General features: G+C 37.7%; 1 long non-coding RNA gene across 1 annotated transcript; it reads left to right on the top strand.

Annotated features, from left to right (window-relative positions):
* Positions 1–15,641: 15,641 nt before the first annotated feature.
* LOC114577342 (uncharacterized) lies at positions 15,642–21,807 on the top strand. The gene is made up of 2 exons (XR_009831004.1): positions 15,642–20,617; positions 20,753–21,807. It is a non-coding gene; the product is annotated as an uncharacterized LOC114577342 (long non-coding RNA).
* The last annotated feature ends 785 nt before the right edge of the window (positions 21,808–22,592 follow it).

Genomic DNA, 22,592 nt, shown 5'->3' with positions numbered 1-22,592 from the left:
GGTTTCGAATTTTTATAATTCAACGCCCAACTCTGTTCCTTTAAAAAATAAAAGGTATCGAAATTATGACATTGTTCATTTTCAATTCCTTTTTTCGAAAAAATTAATAATCGTAAGTAAGAATCTAGCGTGGTTCGAGGACAGAAAGTTAAAAAGGAGAACGTTCAATCAAATCTTCTCAAAAATCAATCCTGTAATCGACAATCTCACAGTGATGGGGATAAAAATTTAATAATTGAAATTACGAATAACTTTGAAGAAACTTAAGCGAGATATTTATTTAATTACAGTGAAACTTTTTCTAATCTTTCGCGATAAAAGCTTAAATTCTAAGATAATTACAGGCACTGTAATAAAACTTGTTCTACTACATTCGTTATTAATAAACAAGTAGATATTGGTACAAAATTATCACGAACGTGAACAAAGAGGCGAAATTTATATTTCAAATTTTCCATTTACAAAGATATCTGGCCAACTTTTCGAGACAAATAAACGAAGAACCAAAAACTCGTACGATTCATTAATCCCACGTGATCAAAGGAATTCAAATCAGGAGGGCAGACGTTTAGTGAGGAGAGGTAAGGGTCACTTTTAGGTATCCCCTAGGATTTGCCTCGATTTCGAGGGTTGACAGTGGTCAAGAAAGGTTGTCACGACGAAGCATGGATGGAAAAGGGTCGGTCTGGGAATATTTGGGGAAGAATGATGCGTCAAAATATGTCGAGAAAACGTCAAAACGGATGGTCGAAACGGGGGAAGAGGCGTCGGTGCATCGCAAGCATGCATCTATTCCAATAAAATTTCTTCTCGGAACCAAGAATACCTTTTTTCACCCCCTCTTCAAGACTCCTCTTTCCCTTCCAAGTCGAAATGGAATAAAGTTGGACTTTGATCGAAGGATCTTAAGACAGGGGAATTCCATTGGAAAAAAGCGAATTGCCGTCCGCGCCTGGCGAAAATGAATCTGTCACTCAGCACGCGAAAATTGTTCGTCGATTTCTTTCCCTCGTTTAAAAGTAATGCGATTGATTGTGTAATTCCAGACATTATATCCTGATTCCACCTTTCTTGCGCAGCTTCTTCACTTTCACAATTGATCGGAATATTAATTTCGAGCATAACTTCAAAGAATCAACAAAATACAATATAAACGTCTCCTTAAAAAAAAATCCTCAAAAATTTAATAACGATTGAAGTCGCTTACACGACCTCGTAATTTCGAGCATAACTTCAAAGAATCAACAAAATACAATTAAACGTCTCCTTAAAAAAAAAAATCCTCAAAAATTTAATAACGATTGAAGTCGCTTACACGACCTCGTAATTTCGAGCATAACTTCAAAGAATCAACAAAATACAATATAAACGTCTCCTTAAAAAAAAAAATCCTCAAAAATTTAATAACGATTGAAGTCGCTTACACGACCTCGTTCAGAGAATAAAAATTCTCTTTATCTTCCACTGATACCACTTTTCTCGACTCCGCTTCCTCCTGGAACACCCTGTAGAGGAGAGGGAACGACCGATCCACATTCTACAGGGTGGATCCGTATGCAAATAGGGCTCTCTCTTTCTCCTTCCCTCGGCTCCACCCCCGTCCTCGGGCGTCCATTGTGCTACGGGCACGTATGAACCCATACCAAGCCGAGGGGAAACTCGAACGTGAACGTGTTACACACGTACGAGCGGCCGCTCCAAGTAAGTATATTAATAATAATATACGCGGTGGCTCGGGGATCCGATATAATTATAGTCCCGTGCGGTTGGCTACGAAGATAGCATCGACGAAGATTACGCTGGCTACTCAGCGAGAGGGACAAAACCGTTCCGGGCTTTATACTTAGCGAGCCGCGAGCATTAGTGTCCGCGACTCGCTTCTTCTCCACCGAGGGGAAAAGAAGCAAGGAATAAAACTGAAAAAATTCGTCCAACCAATTTTCCCTCCTTCCTTCCAAACTTTTAATTAGATTCCTCGAGTTCCTTCCTCTTTCTCGAGAAACTAAATTCAATGCTGGAAATCGAACTTGCGTTACATGCTAAAAGCAACGAACGAGACGAAGCGTACAAATTAACAGAACGTAGAGATGAAATGAGAATGGAAAAAAAGTTTATCGCGGAAAAGCGCAGGCTACTTCTTGCCGCCCGATACGATATTTACGAGGCGATGCATCACGGGCCAACAATGGCTCATAACACCCTAGGAGAGGAGAAAGGCGGCCCGCGTGGAGAGGCAGTGTGCATGTGTGCCACGTGTGCGCACACGCCGCGAGCACCCCGAATACCCGGGGGCTCTATCGTATCGGAGGCCGGCAGATAACTCTTATCTCGGCGAGCCAGTATTCTTACGGCGAGGGAACCGGGACGGAATGTCGACCTCGTATCGAGCAGGGGAGGGGACGTTTCTTTCGCATTTTCTCTGCGGCGCGAATCGATCGAATGGAGGAAAGTGGAAGGTTTTCTTCGTCGATTCGAGCTGTATGTTTCGCGGGAAATTGGACGGGTTTGTGGTATTGGCGACAGGTGTGTCTTTGTTGGTCGATTCGTGTTCTCGGCAGGTGTAATTAATTTCTTATATTCTAATTTTATTTAAATCAGCCCGATTTAAATGAGAATTAAGATTGTCGAGGAATTTTTTTTTAATAAATAAACGCGATATCATCGTCGTGTCAAATATACAACGCGTCGTTTCACGTCTTCTTTCCTTCTCAAGTTTTTCCAAGCTTCTTTTAGAGTTTATCTTAAGAGACAAATTATCACGAATACTACATTCGACATCATTGAAAGCTTCTTTCGAATTTCTTCCTAAGAGATAAATTACACGAATATTCGAATTAAAACGAAAATCGTATCCATATCTCCCTCGCGCTGGGGGAGGAGATAAATTTATCGAGTTGAAGAGATCGGATCGGTTGTGAAAATTCGGGAACGATAATAAATAAATCGCATAAGGGTATCGTGTGGCTGCCCTCGCACAACAGGGGTGGCGGCACGACGACACCACGAGGGTCGACGCCCTCCCCCAGGGGCGAGAGAGAGTAAATCGACTAAGCGTATATACCTTCCGGTTCGTTTAACAGGCGAATATGTTTTAGATTTAGGCTCCAGGCTGCTCGATAAGTCGGCCAATTAGATTCCTTCGGCGCGGAAGATTCTCGATTTCGATTACCCTCCCCCTCCTCCTCGTGCACGCACTTTTCGATCGAGATTCGCGACAAATTTTGTTCCATCTCTTTCAAGGAGAGGAGGCTCTTGAGAGGAATGGAAGAGGAGAGGGAATTTCGAAGGGCAAGAAGTGGACGCCCAGCACTTTGCCTCGATAAACGCCCATCCACGGAAATCTGAATACATTAACCGTGTGACCTTCTTGCTCGAGAGCACCGGTGATGATGACGCGGCGCATTCATTCCCTCCCCTGTTATTAGACCGCTACGTTGTTTCAACTTGGCTGATCGGCCAATTACGTCATACCGTTTCCTGTACTCCTTCTGTCGTCTTCTTTGCATCTACTTTAACTATATATATATATTTCTCTCTTTCGTTTTTCTTAGCTTGAGATGGATTTCTCGATATTCGATTTTTTTCAATTCGGATATCTGCGCAGATTTTTCATATCCGATCAAGGTTCGAGTATATTAATTGGACAAAATTAATTTTCAAATATGTAAATGAAATAATCGTTTCGATGTCATGTAATGTAATAACAAAATTTTAAATCCTCTTTTTAAACTTTTTACAGATTGGACAAAATACGCAGGCAGATGACATTTCAATAGGAATGTTACAATTAAATTTATTAATTAATAAGAGAAATTCACACGATATATGATTTTTTTATACGTTGTAAGAAACTTTCATTCTTTATTTATGAATTAATTTTAATCTCGCATCATAATGTCACGTACAATGATGTTATTACAACTTTTGCTTTTCCTTTATTCCTTTCGATGATCGATACGCAACACTCACGATGCTTTTTTCATTTTACTTTCCACAACTTTCCCTGCTACGCGCATATTTCTTTCGCATAACACCCTCTCTATCATCATCTTTTCTCATCGTTAATTTATTTAGATAGATTTCTTTCAACGACCGGCGAGGAGGAAGGATCGAGCCATTACACGAGTGAGAGTCGAGATTGAACAGTGGCGGGATTAGCAGGGCGGCAGGTTGGTTAAATAGTCGTTGCTCGTAGTAAACTATCGTACATAGGATGGGGGATGGTGGCCTGTACCCATTAAGAAACCCCTTAACGAGGGTTACGTGGCAAGGACGTAACGCGGAGGAAAACACCCCCCGTGGCGAATCCAAACACCGCCCGTGTAATTCGCATCTGCTCGAAACGAGCTGGCCAACTCGATTCGCGACGACTCGGTCGCATTCTCGGGATGATCGGATTCGACACGGGTGTTAAAATAAATTTATCTCCGATCCTCTCCACGTCGTGCGATCTGTACGGAGTAAATAAATAACACGAATAAATTTAGAGTCGGTTGTCGACGCTCCGAGTCGACAATATGGATTATACGTGTTATTCTTAAATTCATTGGTATAATAGTAATAACGTTTAGTTATATAAGATAGAAAAGAGAATGGGAATAATCAATATTTAAAAAATGAATATTCGATACATCAATATGAATAAATTTAGAATTAATTTCAGCAGTGCCGCTGGTAATGCTCGGGAGACGAACTGGAAGAAAAGATTTTGAAAGTATATATATTTAATTATATAATAAAGGATGTAAAAGAGAATGGAATAATCAATATATAAATATGAATAAATTTAAAATTAATTTCAGTAGTGCTACTGTTAATGCTCGAGAGAACTGGAAGAAAAGATTTTAAAAGTATATATATTTAATTATATAATATAGGATAGAAAAGAGAATGGAAGTAATCAATATATAAAAAATGAATATTCAATACATCAATATGAATAAGAATTAAATTAAATTCAGTAGTGCAACTGTTAACATTCGAGAGACATGGCAGTTAGGCTAATTGGAAGAAAAGATTTTGAAAGTATATATATTTAATTATATAATATAGGATAGAAAAGAGAATGGAAGTAATAAATATATGAATATGAATAAATTTAAAATTAATTTCAGTAGTGTGGCTATTAATGCTTGAGAGTTGCATGATAGTTCGAAAGATAGGCGAACTGGAAGAAAAGATTTTGAGAATATATATATATATATATATATATATATATATATATATATATATATATATATTTAATTATATAATATAGAAAAGAGAATGGAAATAATCAATATACAAAAAATGTAGGAATATATATATATATAACATATAATATAACTTATAATATAATTTATCTATAAGGAATAATATAAATAAATTTAGAATTAATTTCAGTAGTGCCAGAGAGGCGGTTCGAAAGATATTTCGAACTGGAAGAAAAGATTTTGAGAATATATATATATTTAATTATATAATATAGAATAGAAAAGAGAATGGAAGTAATCAATATACAAAAGTGTAGAAATATGTACAACATATAATATAACTTACGATCTATAAGGAATAATATGAATAAAAATTTAGAATTAATTTCAATAGTGCGACTGTTAACGCTCGAGAGACACACGGTTCGAAAGATAGCTAACTGGAAGAAAAGAATTTGAGAATATATATATATTTAATTATATAATATAGGATAGAAAAGAGAATGGAAGTAATCAATATATAAATATGAATAAATTTAGAATTAATTTCAGTAGTGCCACTGGTAATGCTCGAGAGACGAACTGGAAGAAAAGATTTTGAGATATTATATATATATATATATTTAATTATATAATATAGGATAGAAAAGAGAATGGAAGTAATCAATATATAAATATGAATAAATTTAGAATTAATTTCAATAGTGTCGTTGTTAACGCTCGAGAGTCGCATGGCGGTTCGAAAGGTAGGCAAACTAGAAAAGGATTTTGAATATATATATATAATATAGGATAGAAAGGAGAATGGAAGTAATCAATTGGAGACTTAAATTTCAAAGGCGTGTACAGGGATGCACCCGTCGATGTTTCGTGGAAAAGATAAGGATGTTAGAATCAATGTACGAGATATACCATCAGGTAGCGACGATTCAAAAGACGAGTCTGGCAATGGAAAGAAAGAAATAATAAAATAAAGGTAAACTAGATTATTAACAGCGAAGATGATGATATTCCTTCGCAACAGTTATTCCAAAGCAAAAATTTTATTATTTATTTCATATTCGATCGCACTCATTTTTAAGCAGATTAACAGCCATACTTGATAAAAATTCACGCAAAAAAATTACATTAAGAAATACTCGAATAAAAATGAAAAATATAGCGTTATCCACTGATATTTGATGACTCGATTTCTTGAGATTGGATAATTCGTATTACAAACTGACAAGAGATCGAATCCATTAGAGAGAAAAAATGCAAAAATTTGCATTAACGCCTTAACGCACATCAAATCTCAAAACTCGTAATCTATCGCTTTGCAAGGATAACATATCCAAACGACTAAGAGTAAAAAAATGAAAAAAAAGGAGAAGGGGGTGGTGCGTTGACGCAGATTCGAGGGGTGCCAGGGCACGTTCCTCGATGCTAGGGTCCGGTACTGCTGCCCTCTCTCCCCTCTCCTTTCCCTCCCAGCGTCTCCATTTCGAGCGAATGAATGGAATTAGTGAGGAGGCTAGCTGAATAATATCGCTTCTATCTGTGGGGGCTAGACCGGGAGCTTGAAACGTATCAGCTCGGCGTATCTGCATAGACGACGAGGACGACGGGACACGATGTGCTCATGCCCCGTCATAGGAAACCAGCTTTCCTCTCTCCCTCTCTCCTTCTCCATTCGCTTTCCCTCCTCCCCTCCATTTCATCCGCCATTCCTTCCAGCTCGCGTATTTCTTTCTCTTCTTTCCTTTTTCCACCAGGGTGTCCCTCCATTTTCCTCCTCCTATTATTATTATCGTTATTATACGCTCGCTTTTCGGGGATATATGTATTTTACTCGCCGGATATTTTTTTTTTTCCACGACGATCAAAGCGAGCAGGCGTCTCTTCTTCCTGTTTGACACGGACAAGCGAGGGACACGAGTTTGCACGAAACGGTGCACAAAAGAGAAGAAGAGGGAAGGAGGGCTCTGTCTTCCTCTTCTAATTAGACGGCTGCCTGAGAAATTGTATATATATATACATCTCGTCGTCCAATTATAATTAATTCTAATTAATTCGTGTCTCGTACTCGTCGAGTAGGTTCTCCAACGACAACCGACTCTGAGAAAACCTCCGTTGTCTTAATTTAATCGAGAATTTTTAATATATGTCATTGTTGCTCGTTTTAATCGCTTTGTTTCGTCTTCGAGTGGAACGTTTGAAAAACCAGTATCTTGATAATGGAGTTAATTACACCTTCTCCTTCTCAGACTTAACGTAACTTTTCTTACTCCTTTTAATAAAGAAGTGGAATATCACGAGAATGGCAGGTTTTTGTGCGAAAAACACAATTACATAGAATCGAACGAATTTTTCTTATACACAATATATACACAAAAATCACGTCCACGTTTCGATGGAGATTTCGAAGAGTCGATCGATATTTCAAATCGGTTGCCTGGAGCCACCGTTAAGAAATGCTAATACGCGTAGAAGTTCGGTGGTCGTTGGAGCGTTGGTCCAACAAGAGAGCAATCAAACGACATCCTGTTATCCCCAAGAAGGGACGGCAGGGGAGGGGATCGACTCAAACGCTGATTTGGCTACCGTCTGGCCACACCTTTCCTCCCCCCTTTTCTTTCTTTCCACCACGGAATAATGGGGGTTAGATTTTATTTAATCCACCAGCCGCGATGAAACGAGGGGAAACGGTTGTTAACAGAGGCTTCTTCTTTCAGGCAAGCGCTTGGTCTAAATATCCAAGACGTGGGCGTGGGTGGGTGACCGTGAAAATAAATTACCAGAGTGACTTGCCCGTGGAGGAGAATCAGTCTGGCGGCCAGGTGTCGAGATTGATCCACGATCCCGCAACCCCTCGCCCCACTCCCCCCTCCGATATTGTCGCGTTGCCCACCTACGGTTAGCCATCGGGCTACCAATCCTCCCCCATGGGAGACGCTGCGAGGAGACCTATCCCAACATAACCGAACACGTAAATGTACGACCTGCAGCACCCTCTCACCCCTCGCCGATCCTCCTCGATTATATTCGAACAGGAAAGGAAAGAACGATACCTGTGCGTTTAGCCTCGAATTCTCGAAGGAAAGAGAAAAAGTTTCAAGGCGACGCTCGAATTTTTCCTCGTTGGAGGGAAAAGGATTAAAAAAATTATCGATCTGATAAAATTCTGTTCGAATCGATAATTTGCAATAATTCACGAAATTCTCGAAGGAAAGAGAAAAAGTTTCAAGGCGACGCTCGAATTTTTCCTCGTTGGAGGGAAAAGGATTAAAAAAATTATCGATCCGTGGAAAATTCTGTTCGAATCGATAATTTGCAATAATTCACGAAATTCTCGAAGAATTTTTCCTCGTTAGAAGGAAAAGAATTAAAAAAATTATCGATAATTTGCAATAATTCACGAAATTCTCGAAGAAAGGAGAATTTTTCCTCGTTGGAAGGAAAAGGATTAAAAAAATTATCGATAATTTGCAATAATTCACGAAATTCTCGAAGAAAGGAGAATTTTTGCTCGTTGGAAGGAAAAGGATTAAAAAATTTTCTCGATCCATGGAAAATTCTGTTCGAATCGATAATTTGCAATAATTCACGAAATTCTCGAAGGAAAGAGAAAAAGTTTCAAGGCGACGCTCGAATTTTTCCTCGTTGGAGGGAAAAGGATTAAAAAAATTATCGATCCGTGGAAAATTCTGTTCGAATCGATAATTTGCAATAATTCAGGAAATTCTCGAAGAAAGGAGAATTTTTCCTCGTTGGAGGGAAAAGGATTAAAAAAATTATCAATCGCGGAAAATTCTGTTCGAATTGATAATTTGCAATAATTCACGAAATTCTCGAAGAAAGAAGAATTTTTCCTCGTTGGAGGGAAAAGGATTAAAAAAATTATCGATAATTTACAATAATTCACGAAATTCTCGAAGAAAAGAGAATTTTTGCTCGTTGGAAGGAAAAGGACTAAAAAATTATTAATAATTTGTAATAATTCAGGAAATTCTCGAAGAAAGGAGAATTTTTCCTCGTTGGAGGAAAAGGACTAAAAAAATTATCGATAATTTGCAATAATTCACGAAATTCTCGAAGAAAGGAGAATTTTTGCTCGTTGGAAGGAAAAGGATTAAAAAATTTTCTCGATCCATGGAAAATTCTGTTCGAATCGATAATTTGCAATAATTCACGAAATTCTCGAAGAATTTTTCCTCGTTAGAAGGAAAAGAATTAAAAAAATTATCGATCCGTGGAAAATTCTGTTCGAATCGATAATTTGCAATAATTCACGAAATTCTCGAAGAATTTTTCCTCGTTAGAAGGAAAAGAATTAAAAAAATTATCGATAATTTGCAATAATTCACGAAATTCTCGAAGAAAAGAGAATTTTTTTTCGTTGGAGGGAAAAGGATTAAAAAAATTATCGATAATTTGCAATAATTCAGGAAATTCTCGAAAAAAGGAGAATTTTTCCTTGGAGGGAAAAGGATTAAAAAAATTATCGATAATTTGCAATAATTCACGAAATTCTCGAAGAAAGGAGAATTTTTGCTCGTTGGAGGAAAAAGAATTAAAAAAATTATCGATCCGTGGAAAATTCGCAATAATTCACGAAACGTAGGAAACTCTCGATGGATGGACAACGGGGAGAGCTGGCAGGAACCGCGAACAACGAGTCCTCTCGAGGGGAATTCCTCCAACGCCTCCCGCTGAGGCTCGCTTTCTTCGTGCGAGGAAGACGTGCCGAATTTTTCGCCACCCCTCCTCGACAATGGGCCCCGACAATGCTGGGCAAATTACGGGGCCAAGTCCTAATAGTCAAAATACACGCCGCCATCGTTCGTTAATCGGGGCCGAGAATCTACGATGCGGCGTGCAACTGTGCGACCGCAAACCGCAGCTGTATTTTCGTTTATCGGCGATCGCCGATCTGCGGATTTTCGGTTTTTACGGCCGAGGAGGGGAGAAGGCCTTCCTCCCCCCTCTCCCCCCCGTTGAGAATGGAACCCCGCTTTCACTTGGGTTTTTCGAAACATTTTTTTCCCCTCGCTCGGGGATAAGGAAAGGAAGAGGAGGAGAGGTCGAAGACGAATAATTTTGGATCAATTTTTTATCACGGATTTGAAAATTCGAATTTGAAGTTTTAAGAGAACAATCGTATATATATATATATATATTTTGAGCGTTGTCCAATTGCAAATTATTTAATCTTAATAAAATCTATATAGATAAAGAATAATCGAAAGTGTCATCGAGTGTCGAAATCTAATGATGTCGTCGAGACACAACAAATAAATAAACAAAGTAGTAAATACTCTTCTACGAGTGAGTCTGCTCGAGAACTTGGAAATAACTTTGCACTCTCAACTTCGTTAAAAATGTGTACGTTCGAAAAAATTTTCCATCAAAACTTCACTCGCCCAACAATGAACTCGTTCTCTTCTTCCACTTTGTCCCGCCAAGGAGGAAGAGAGAGAGAAAGATGGATAGACAGACAGACAGATAGAGAGAGAGAGAGGGAGGCTCGCGGGAGAGCAGCGTGTCAGGCAGCTGTCGCCCATTCTGCGCCATTGTCGCGCGATGTTTTGAGTGTTCCCGAACACTGGAGAACACCCGGTATTGTCCTGCTCCCGGAGATCCAACGATTACGCGCATCGAGATACTGATCTCATCTGCATCCCTCCTCCTTCCAGCCCCCGGCCGCGGTTTCGCCGCCTGTGTGTGTGTGCGTGTGTGTGCACAGCCGAAACCGAACGCCACGGGGATAGCGTGGAAGAGAGTCGAATATCATTCCACGCGAATTTAGATGGTCGGATTAACGGCTAACGCCGCGTCGAGACATCCTTATTAAGCGAGGAAAAATTGGACGGAGAAGCGATTGCTTTCCTCCATCAACGAAATCCTCGTTCTTTGGAACGTTTCTTCGCTTCTTCTGTCTCGTTTCGGATAATTAATAAAAGTGGGTTTCTTTTCTTCTTTTTTTGGAACGATGATGTTTGATGATGATGATGAATGCGTTTTTCCTCTCTCTTTTTCACTCTCTCGTTGGCGGATAATTAATCTTGAAAGTAGAAAATTTTTACGAAATCTTTAGTTGTACGTGGATTTCTCTAATTTGTATTTTTTGTAATTAATACCGAAGATGGAAAGTTTTCAAGTATTCGTGTTTAAATGTATGTAGATTTCTTCGATTTCTTTTTTTTTTCTTTTTTTGGAAAATGAATAATTTGGATATTACTTTTTGTCGATAAATGTTTTTTTTTTATTTGCCAAAAAGATGGATCTTGATCTGTGTCAATGAAACAGAGAGATCTTTGAGAGATCTTTTAAACGTTGATTTTACTGATGCAAACGTCTTTATAAAAATATCGAGGATAAAAAAATTGAAACGTTAACTTTGATTTTTCTCTTTGAATTTCTTCGATCCTGTTGGGAAACGTATAATCGATATTTAAATATAGAAAATTCTTCGAATCTTGTCGATGAACGGATATTAAGAAGCTTATAATTAACATCAGAAGAAATCTATTCTTATCCAAGTTTCACTTTCCCGCGAGAAAAGAACATTTTTCAAGAGAGAGAAAAAAAAAAAAAAGAAAAAAAACGAAAGTTGGAAATATTTTTTAATTCGAACAAAGCCAAAAATCGAATAATCCGCGAATAATTAATCGCGAGTAATTAACCCCCTCCCCCTCGTTCGAGAATTTCGCGTGCGAGAGCGAAACGAAACTATTTCACAACTATTCGCGCAAACGTCGAATAAATAAATAAATTCGGTAAAGGATCTCGATTCGATAAATCAGAATCGAGAGTCCGCGGAAAAATTTCACAATAAGTTTCCCGCGGAACCGCGTGTACTACCCGGGTTGTAAATCAGATAAATCCGTTTTCCGTGTTATCTGGCGGCCTTTTCAAAAATACATTTTTTACACTTCGTATATTTACAATCGGCAGATGATCTCGAATTAACGCGGCCCATAAATCAGTATTAGTTCGTACGAACGCAAAACAAAAAAACAAAAAAAAAACAAAAAAAAAAGAAAAAAGAAAAAAAAGAACGCACACGAACACGCAGCGAGAGAGAGAGATAGAGAGAGGGAGAGAGGGGAGGAGGAGGAGAAGGAAAAAAAATAGCCTTGATCGAAATTAATTCCGCGCACCCGTTCGACGACAGTCCAGTTTTTATAAGCCGCTGCATAATGCCGATAACTTATCGGATTGGTATCGCGAAACGATACTCCACCCCCGCTGTTTCAACGACCGCAACACGATACAGGAGAAAAAAAAAAAATATATATATATATATATGTCATTTTCAATATCCCCGTGATTTTTCTCCTCTCGAAATCACGCTTGTTTCGATGCATTTCGGGTAAAAGGATTCGGGTAGGAAAAAATTTAATCGATGATACGCACGTATTTAAAAAGATAGGATACGAAAAAAACTTTAAAGTGATAAGAATACGATATTTTTATACGATATTTATGCATGGTAAAATATTAAGAATTTTCACAATGCATTATATGCGCATTAAATATTTAATAATTAATATTTGATTAAAAACGTTTAATATTATAAAAGAAATAGGATAGATAAGGTGCTGCCACCATATCGATAACGAATTTCGTTTGTCTCGACTCAATTTCCTTATTCTCGTTCCGAACGCCGAGGTGTAAACACGTGCTCGACGACGGTGCTCGGTAAATACACACACATATATATATATATATATCTATATTATTTTCTATTACAATACGGATATAATTTTATTAATTTTATCAATTTTACGCCTCCGTGACCCTTCTATTCCATTCCAAAAAAACGTACTCGTCGTTTCCCTTCCCTCCTTTTTTAGTCCTTTTTCCAAGATTATTTTTCCAAAGCAACTCTCCTCTCCTATGAAGACCGTAAGAATTAAGAAACGTAGAATAGCCACGAATGTCAACAAAAACAGCGTGACTCACATTTGTGCTTCGCAGCGCGAGGCTTATCTATGTTTACGAAACCGTTTATTATACGACGCAATTTTTGTCGACTTTTGTATTCCGTTTATAACCGTAAACGAAATCAATTATTACTTTTCAGAAAGCATTCATCGAATCGTTTATTTACACTGCATTTGTACGTAACGCGATACTCGTTAGATATTACTTTTTAAACTCGAAATATACAAGTTTTTCTAATTATCGTTACTTTTTAAACTCGATATATTTAATTCACTTATTACACTACATTTACACACACACACACGACGCTAACTTAGTTATTGTTACTTTTTAAAACATTTCGAAACATTTAAATTTTCCGGATCACTTATTACATTGTATTTATACACACAACACTCGTTAGTTATCGTCACTTTTTAAACTCGATACATTTAATTCACTTATTACGCTGCACACACACAACACTCGTTAGTTATCGTTACTTTTTAGACTCGAAATATTTAAGTTTTTCGGATCGCCTATTTGCATGCAACGTATATAAAGTTATAATTACTTTTTAAACGGAAAAATTGGAGTTTTTTTCAGGAAGAGGGAGGAAAAAAGTCGCACGCGTCGCTTCCGATTCCTCTCGCGTTGCCACCCACGAGCCCAGACGACGTCGCCAAATATTTACAGGGGAACGGTAGAGGAGGGGACAGAAACGAGAAAAGAGGAAGCGAGAAAGAAAAGGCGTGTTCCGGGAAAACACGCGTGCATAACGAGACGATCCCAAGAAGAAGACGATCCTCCCCCTGTTTTTACGAGGAAGGGAGAAGAGAAGAGAAAAAAGAAGAAGAAGAGAAGGGTTTAACGCGCAATTGGCTTTGACCGAGCCGGAAAGAATCGCTGACAGGAACGTCGATGAAGTGTCGCGGTCTCGCTACACTTGGTAATTAATTGCCGGAATCGAGATCCTCCTCGATCCTTCCCCGATTCTTTTTTCTTTTTTTTCCCTCCAACTCGTGTTCCACTCCTTTGTTCCTGGAATTTTGAACGGCCGCAGAGAAGGTCTTTGGTTTCTCTCTCTTTTTCTCTCTGGAAAGAGATTCGAAAAGGATTGGAATTGCCCGAGGCACGAGGGAAAGAAGAAAAAGAAAAAGAAAAATTTAGCACGGCCAATTTATTCACGACGACGCGTTCAACGACTCGCTTCTTCTTCGTATTATCACCTGGATACGCGGAGCGTGAAATTCCCTGCCATCGGCTAACTGCTTTTCATACTTGTTGAAAATGGTTCGCTCGATGATCCTGGATTTCATTTTCGTTGTTCCTTTTCCGTTCTACGATCGCAATGTAATTTCGATCTCTTCTTTTCGATAAATTGGAGAGATCTCTTTACAAATTCATTATTTATTATATTTATTTATTTATTTATTTTTCGATTATTTATTGATATTTTGAAGTAGATCTTCATAACAGAGATAGATAAAATTTAACGAGACATATAAATTAAAGTTTAGTATCAATTTTAAATTACAAATGATTTTTGCATATATATATATATATATTGAAAACTTTTATTTACATAAACTATGCAATTTTGATAATTTTAATTACAAATTCGCGTATGATTTTCGTATATTCGTCGAAATTTTATATATAATATATAAAAAATATATATATCGACGATGAGACAAATGACGATACAAGAAAACATTTCATCTTTTATTTACATCATAAACTATGCAATTTCGATTATTTTAACCAATCACAAACTCGCAAATAATTTTCGTGTATTTCTTATATAATATATATATAAAGCTTCGACAAATATGCAAAAATCATTTGTAATTATATATATTGAAAATATTTCAACTTTTATTTATATCATAAATTATACAATTTCGATAATTTTAACCAATCACAAATTCGCGAATAATTTTCGTATATTTAGCTTTATAATTCGATATATATATATTGAAAACATTTCAACTTTTATTTACATAAATTATGCAATTTCGATAATTTTAACCAATCACAAACTCGCGAATAATTTTCGTGTATTTCGTATATTCGAAGCTTTATAATTCGATATATATATATTGAAAATATTTCAACTTTTATTTACATAAATTATGAAATTTTGATTATTTTAACCAATCACAAATTGGCGAATAATTTTCGTGTATTTCGTATATTCGAAGCTTTATAATTCGATATATATATATTGAAAACATTTCAACTTTTATTTACAACTTAAACTATGCAATTTCGATTATTTTAACCAATCACAAATTGACGAATAATTTTCGTTTTCGTATTTCGTATATTCGAAGCTTTATAATTCGATATATATATATATATTGATTTCAACTTTTATTTACATAAATTATGCAATTTTGATTATTTTAACCAATCACAAACTCGCGAATAATTTTCACATATTTCGTATATTCGAAGCTTTATAATATATATATATTGAAAATATTTCAACTTTTATTCATGAACTATATATTTCGTATATTCGAAGCTTTATAATTCGATATATTGAAAATATTTCAACTTTTATTCATGAACTATATATTTCGTATATTCGAAGCTTTATAATTCGATATATATATATTGAAAATATTTCAACTTTTATTTATGAACTATATATTTCGTATATTCGAAGCTTTATAATTCGATATATTGAAAACATTTCAACTTTTATTTATGAACTATATATTTCGTATATTCGAAGCTTTATAATTCGATATATATATATATATATTGAAAATATTTCAACTTTTATTCATGAACTATATATTTCGTATATTCGAAGCTTTATAACTCGATATATATATATTGAAAACATTTCAACTTTTATTTACATAAACTATGCAATTTCGATTATTTTAATCACAAACTCGCGAACGATCATTGCACATTTGTCGAACCTTTATAATTCAATATATATATATATCGTTTAGTCGAAACTTTCCTTCCTCCTTTAATTATCATTTTTTTAACCATTGGAAGATACGATTGTTGGGAATATCGTTTCACTCCAACGTATATATTTCGTTTTCACCGGTCGACAAAACGAGCGAATTTCGGACGCAGAGGAGGAAGAACAAAACCTTGTCGTAGAAATCGTAATGGAGCGCAACAATTGCAGGCGCGTACCTCGTAAATCTCGTATCAGCTTTAATTTCGAGTTATCACGAGGGCGGTCATTGGAACCGGGCGCCGATAACGCGGGACAGGAAGAGACTTTTCCAAAGAATAACGGCAACTCGTAGCTAAACACGCAATGTGATATATATATCGAGTTAAATAAAGATTCGATCATCATTTCTGAGTGACTTAAAATAATCGAAATTGCATAGTTGGTGATAGTTGGAGTTATAAAGGCTCGACAAATGCGCAAAAATCATTACGATTTACATTCGTTAATCTAAATTTAAATTGAGAAGATTACGTCAAATCGTACATATATACCTTATATCCTTCCTCCGAAATATTTAACTCTACTTTAAAATTTTCCAAGAGTATATTTCAAGCTGCAGAAAAGAAAAAATAAGAAGAAGAAGAAAAGGAAAAGTTCTCGAAACGAGGAGGGTTTCCGCGAGAGGATTGGGGGCGCAGCGATAGATCGGCTCGGTTTTCAACGTCAATTAACAGAGGCCACGCGTGGACGCTCGTAAATCAATTAGACGAGATGTGGAGAGTCAAGATCCAACGCTAATTAGATTGAACAAGGCCTTATTACATTAATTCCTAGAGTCGCCAGAATCGAGAGACACTGATCAGGCTTCCTGGCGGATGAATGGATGGAAGAATTTTTGAGGAATCGATCGAGGAGGGAAGAAATTGGTGGGAGCTCCGATTATCCCTCTCGGGTCATTAGCGTTGATTCGTTGGCCTGGAAACGGGTTCTCGGTCAGGTGGCAAGTGGAAAACGCCCGTTTCCTTGTTGGAGCAAGTCGGAGGAAATCCGCTCTACTTTCAGGTAACGGATTAAAGGGACTAATAAGGTAAGGGTTTCCTTGCGATTCGAAATCTGCCCGATTATTCGCCACACGGGTCGAAACAATGAAGGGATTAGGGAAGGAGGTCCTCTCTTGTTCCCTCGAAACTCGCTTCTCGTTATTACTTTTCATACCGATCCTCCAAGCCTCGAGTGGAAAACTTTTGGAAAAGTTAATTCGAAGGAGCTGTTTCGTCGAGTATAACCGTCCAAGTATCCCATTCCTTTTTCCTTCTTTTTGCTTAATTTTTATTGGGCTGTCGTTAAGTTTGCTCTTTCTCGCCGAGTTTCTCGAGTTGTTGCTTCGAAAACTTCAGTTTTGGCACTGGAGTATTGTTAAAATAACGCCTTTCCTCGTACCATTCTTACCTCTTCCTTCATGAAAGAGTAAAATATTCGAAAACGGTATATTTGTCGTCTCGAAATATATAACACGGTTTAGAACAAAGTTGAAATGCGAAATTAACGAACAACCCAATAAAAGAATTCCTCGAATCGTAGGATATCTTCCAATCTTTAGAAATCCAAAACTCTTCGAAACGTTGGAGGATTCGTTCGAATCCTCCCTATCAAAACTCTGGACGAAAATTTTTAATCCTGTTTCCAAACGCGGGAAGAAAAATAATTTGGTCCAGTTCCTTCCAGACCACATTTGAACGGTATTCACGGGCGATCATAGGGGTTGGCCGTGCGACGGCGAAGAAAGAGGGCAGAGAGAGGAGGAGGGGGAGGAGAGGTACGTGACGCAGACGTCACATTAGATTTGGAGAGCAAACGTGCGTGCTCACAAACGTATCTCGCGATAATCTCCTCCCTCTGTGTCTCTCTTTTCAACCCTCTCTCCTCTTCACCCTTTGCTTTTCGCGGCGTCCAGATACCGCTCCAGATAATCTCCATCTACGCCAAACACCGCGACCGGCAAACCCTTCCACCGCCGGATAATATAGATAGCATTCAACGAATCTCCTCTCTCTATCTCCTTCTATCTCCCCATCTCCCCATCTCCCCATCTCTCTCCCCGTGTCACGCCCAGTACCCGCGTCGTCCCTTTGATTCCGTCCCCGTTTTTCGAGACCTGTTTCTTCTCCTCCCAGCCCGGCGTTGATACGTCCTCGTCCTCGTGATGCGCCGGAAACACACGCAGTTTTTTCCAAACGCGAAAACGTGCGCGGTTCCTTTTCCAAATTTCAAATACGAAGGTAGAAACGTTTGAACATACGAGTGTATCGAAATTGTGTATATATATATATATACAAGATTTTTGATCTTTTTTCCGAAAAGAGAAAGCTAGTTCGAGAAAAAAGAATAGAGAGAGAGAGAGGGGGGGAGGAATCTAAGGTACGAATCTGTTCACGGACGGCGGCCTCCTTCTCTATATAATTATTATTCTCGATCCAGGATACGCGTATCTTTGCGAGGAAGGGCTCGCGCGCGGCCGAGTATCCAGCTATCTTTATAGCTTACGTTGCAACCGCTTTGGGCAATTTCGTGATCGACGGGTGGGGCGGTGGAAGCTCGATAACAGGATGCTTCTCGCGGATATCTTCTTCTCTCTCTTTCTCTCTTCTTTAATCCAGGTTACTCGGAGAATCGAAAGGGGAGGGGAAGAGGAAGTTTGTAAGAAAAATTTTTGGATAAATTATTGTTTTACATTAATTCTTTTCGTATACTCGTATTATATTATTCTTTTAGTTTTTTATTTTGTTTCTATTTATTTTATTTTATTTCTCCATCCACTCGTCTTTCAAATTTAAATCTTTTCAGTAAACTGTTTCGGTAGCTTCAAGGATTTCTCGTGCTGGGATGCAAAAAGTAAGCGTTGCTCGAGTTGGACTGGATTCTCAAAGAGCGGCACGAATAATAATTGTAAAGATTTATAATCGTAGAGGAAAAGGAACTTGCCTGATGCATCCGTCACGTGATTTTGGGTAATTTTTCGAGCGAATCTTTAATAATCGTTAGAAAATGAAAGAGTTTCTGTCCAAATTGCCATGAGAGTGCTTTAAAGTTTTCCATTCTGAATAACATTATATCTCTCCTCCTCGAATACCACGCTTTGTGTACTTGAAACACGGTATCTCACAGCATAATATGCGTTTCGAGCGAATCTTTAATAATCGTTAAAATTTCTCTCCTAATTCAAATATCGAAAAAACAAGAAATGAAAGAGTTTCTGTCCAAATTGCCATGAGAATGCAATTTAAAGTTTTCCATTTTAACATTATATCTCTCCTCCTCGAATACCACGCTTTGTGTACTCGAAACGCGGTATCTCACAGCATAATATGCGTCTGTATGGAGTATTCAAGGATGAACGCGATGAAGACGAATCCGTTGTTGGAATAATATCGGTTTTTTTCGCAGATGTCGATCATCGAGCCGTGATATCTCGTGCAGGTGCATCCGATTCGAGTGCGACACCTGTGATGAAGGCTCGACCGAGGCTCCCCCTTTGCTTATCGAATTATTGCGCCGCCGCAGAAGGATCGTTTTTTATTTTGCAAGAACCGTGGGGCGACTCGACAACCCTTTTTGCGGACTTTGGCCTTTTCGCTCGAGCGTCTCTTTCTTTTTTTTTTTTTCTTTTTGGGTATCGAGTTTTTGCACGGCCAGACGTTTTAATTTCGATCAAGGTTTTCAACGTTCTCGTTCCGAGGCTTCGTTGTTCGTTCATTGCGTTAATATGATGTCGAGTGGTTTTTCGTTGTCGATCGAATTTTTACAAACGTGTAAGAAGAAAAATCACGAATCACTCTTCGTTTCGACACGCTTCTCGCAAGATTCTCTTGAGTTTTAGAGATTAGAGCGAATGATGGAATGCCAAGTTGGAAATAATTCATCATCGCGTAATACACTCGAATTCTATCGGTAGAATGAATGTTTTATTAGAACAGAAACATTGCAGTGTTGATCTGAAGGAATTGATAAGGAAAGATCGTTAAGGAAATGACACGACTCAAAAATGGAATACAGAAACGCATAAGAAGACGAAATTAAAAGGATTTTACTAACCCGTATATTATGAATTTAATGATAATTCGATGAATTTTAATTTTGGGAAACGATGCGAGTGAAAAATCGCTCTTTATTTCAGAAGAAACTCTACGAAAACGCGTAAAAATGCAACAAAATTAAAAGTTTATCCATAAAATTATATTAATCCATTAGAATTATGGATTTTTCAATAAATTTTAATTTTGGGAAACGACACGACTCAAAAATTTTTTATCTCAGAATAAACTCTACGAAAAGAAAATTAAAAGTTTAGATAATTCAATGAATTTTAATTTTGAGAAATCACTTTACTTCAATTCTACAAAAACGTAAGAAGAAAAATCACGAGTCGAAAATCACTCGTTATTTCAGAAGAAACTCTACGAAAAGAAAATTAAAGGTTTATTATTAATTAATAAATTATGAATTTTAATTTTGAGAAACGACACGACTCAAAAATCATTCTTTATCTCAGAAGAAACTCTACCTCAACTCGAATCTTCACAAAAACGTAAGAACAAAATTAAGAGGATTCTATTATTTTTATTTCAGAAGAAACTCTATGAAAAGAAAATTAAAAGTTTATTATTTATCCATTAGAATGGATAATTGAATAAATTTTAATTTTGAGAAATCACTTTTTCAGAAATCACTTTACTTCAATTCTACAAAAACGTAAGAAGAAAAATCACGAGTCGAAAATCACTCGTTATTTCAGAAGAAACTCTACGAAAAGAAAATTAAAGGTTTATTATTAATTAATAAATTATGAATTTTAATTTTGAGAAACGACACGACTCAAAAATCATTCTTTATCTCAGAAGAAACTCTACCTCAACTCGAATCTTCACAAAAACGTAAGAACAAAATTAAGAGGATTCCATTAATCCATTGGAATGCACCGATAATCCAACGAATATTAATTTTAAGAAAAATTAAAAGTTCGCTACTAATCTACAAGAACGCATCGACAATTGAATAAACTCTGGAGCCATAGATCGCGGGAAAATTTACTTATCTTGCAGAGAAAGAGAAAAAATAAAAATTGTACATACAATTGGAAATTTAAAATTGCAAGATTTTCCACCAAGTGTTCATCTCCAAGAAGAAAAGAAAAGAAAAAAAAAAAGGAAAAGAAGAAAGGTTCTGTCGCGAGTAACGACAGTTACGACGAGGATCATGCGACGAAATCCTGCGCAGGAGCTTTGCAACTCGGCCCATTGTCTCAGTGGCCATTGTCGAGGATGTGGGCGCCCCTCCCCCACTTTTGCCCCGGTTAAAAACTGAAGGATCACGGGCGGGTGTGCGGCGGCCCCCCGCTGCTAGGGATCGTCCTTAATCCGTGGCCAACAAAAAGAGTTAGGGCGCCGATATAACGAGAGCCGCGAGCAATGCGAGCGGACTGTTGTTGCACGTTCAACCCGCCACGGACAATGCCTTAATGCGCTAAGCTCTGTAAATATCGATGCCTTCGACCAACACCCAAGGACGCTCGCTTTCCACGCAAAGCGGAAATTCGCTCGAGATTTTCCTTTTCTTTTCCTTTGCTCATTGTTTCCTGATTTCGAACCTGTCCAATTATAGACAAAGAGTATCAATCAGATAAAGTTTTCTGTATACATGTATCGGAAAGGGAGAAAGTAGAATATAAATTTTAACGGAGGTGTGCAGAGCGTGATAATATTAAACATGACACGAAAATACAAATTTATAAATTGAACTTAATCGGATGGAAAACGAACACTTCCTTCCTCCTCACCCAGCTACCACTCTCCGCTTAACCCCTTTCTCTCCCTCGAATTCTACACCATACTTTTTTCTTTTCTTCGTCCCCAGATAAACGTGTCGAGATAATGGCACCGGCCAACCTGTCAAACACGTGTAGTGTTTTCGAACGATGGTGGAAAACGGCTTCGATCTCGATATATATATATTATACAAAGAGATCTCTCGTTGAAAGGAGAAACCTGGTGGATGCTCGAACAAGCGTGGCAAAAGATCTCGCTCAGATCTCGCGACAGGATAACGCCGCTATGTGGAGCAGCCCTAATCCGGATTCACCCGAAATACCTTCCTCTCTCTTCCCTCTTTCCCTTCGAGAAACGACAAAATGCCGTGCAAATTCGTTCTCCTTAAGCAGACCAAGCAACCAATCGATCGATTATCCGATTACTCGGGTTATTCACTTTACTTCTTTTATTCCAAACAGTGAAATCGAGACAGTGAAATTATATACGACACTTTGGGACGATGCAGACAATTTTGGAGCAGAGAAAGAGGAACGTAGATCGAGAAAAACTTTCGAGGGGGGGAGAAAACAAATCCTTGAAAAAACGCGATCGGAGAAGAAGAAGGACAAAAGGGAACAAAAGGGAAAGGGAGGAATGGAAAAGGAATGAAAAAGAACGTGGAGCTGGTTACAATTACCTCGGTGATCGAATTCGACCCCTTCCCTCTCTCTCCCCTCCCGCGCGTAGTCGAGCATG

Source organism: Apis cerana, linkage group LG8, assembly GCF_029169275.1.
Source record: "Apis cerana isolate GH-2021 linkage group LG8, AcerK_1.0, whole genome shotgun sequence".
Lineage (NCBI taxonomy): Eukaryota > Metazoa > Arthropoda > Insecta > Hymenoptera > Apidae > Apis > Apis cerana.
Note: the sequence above shows the minus strand (reverse complement) of the source record. Positions and strands in the feature narration are given on the sequence as shown.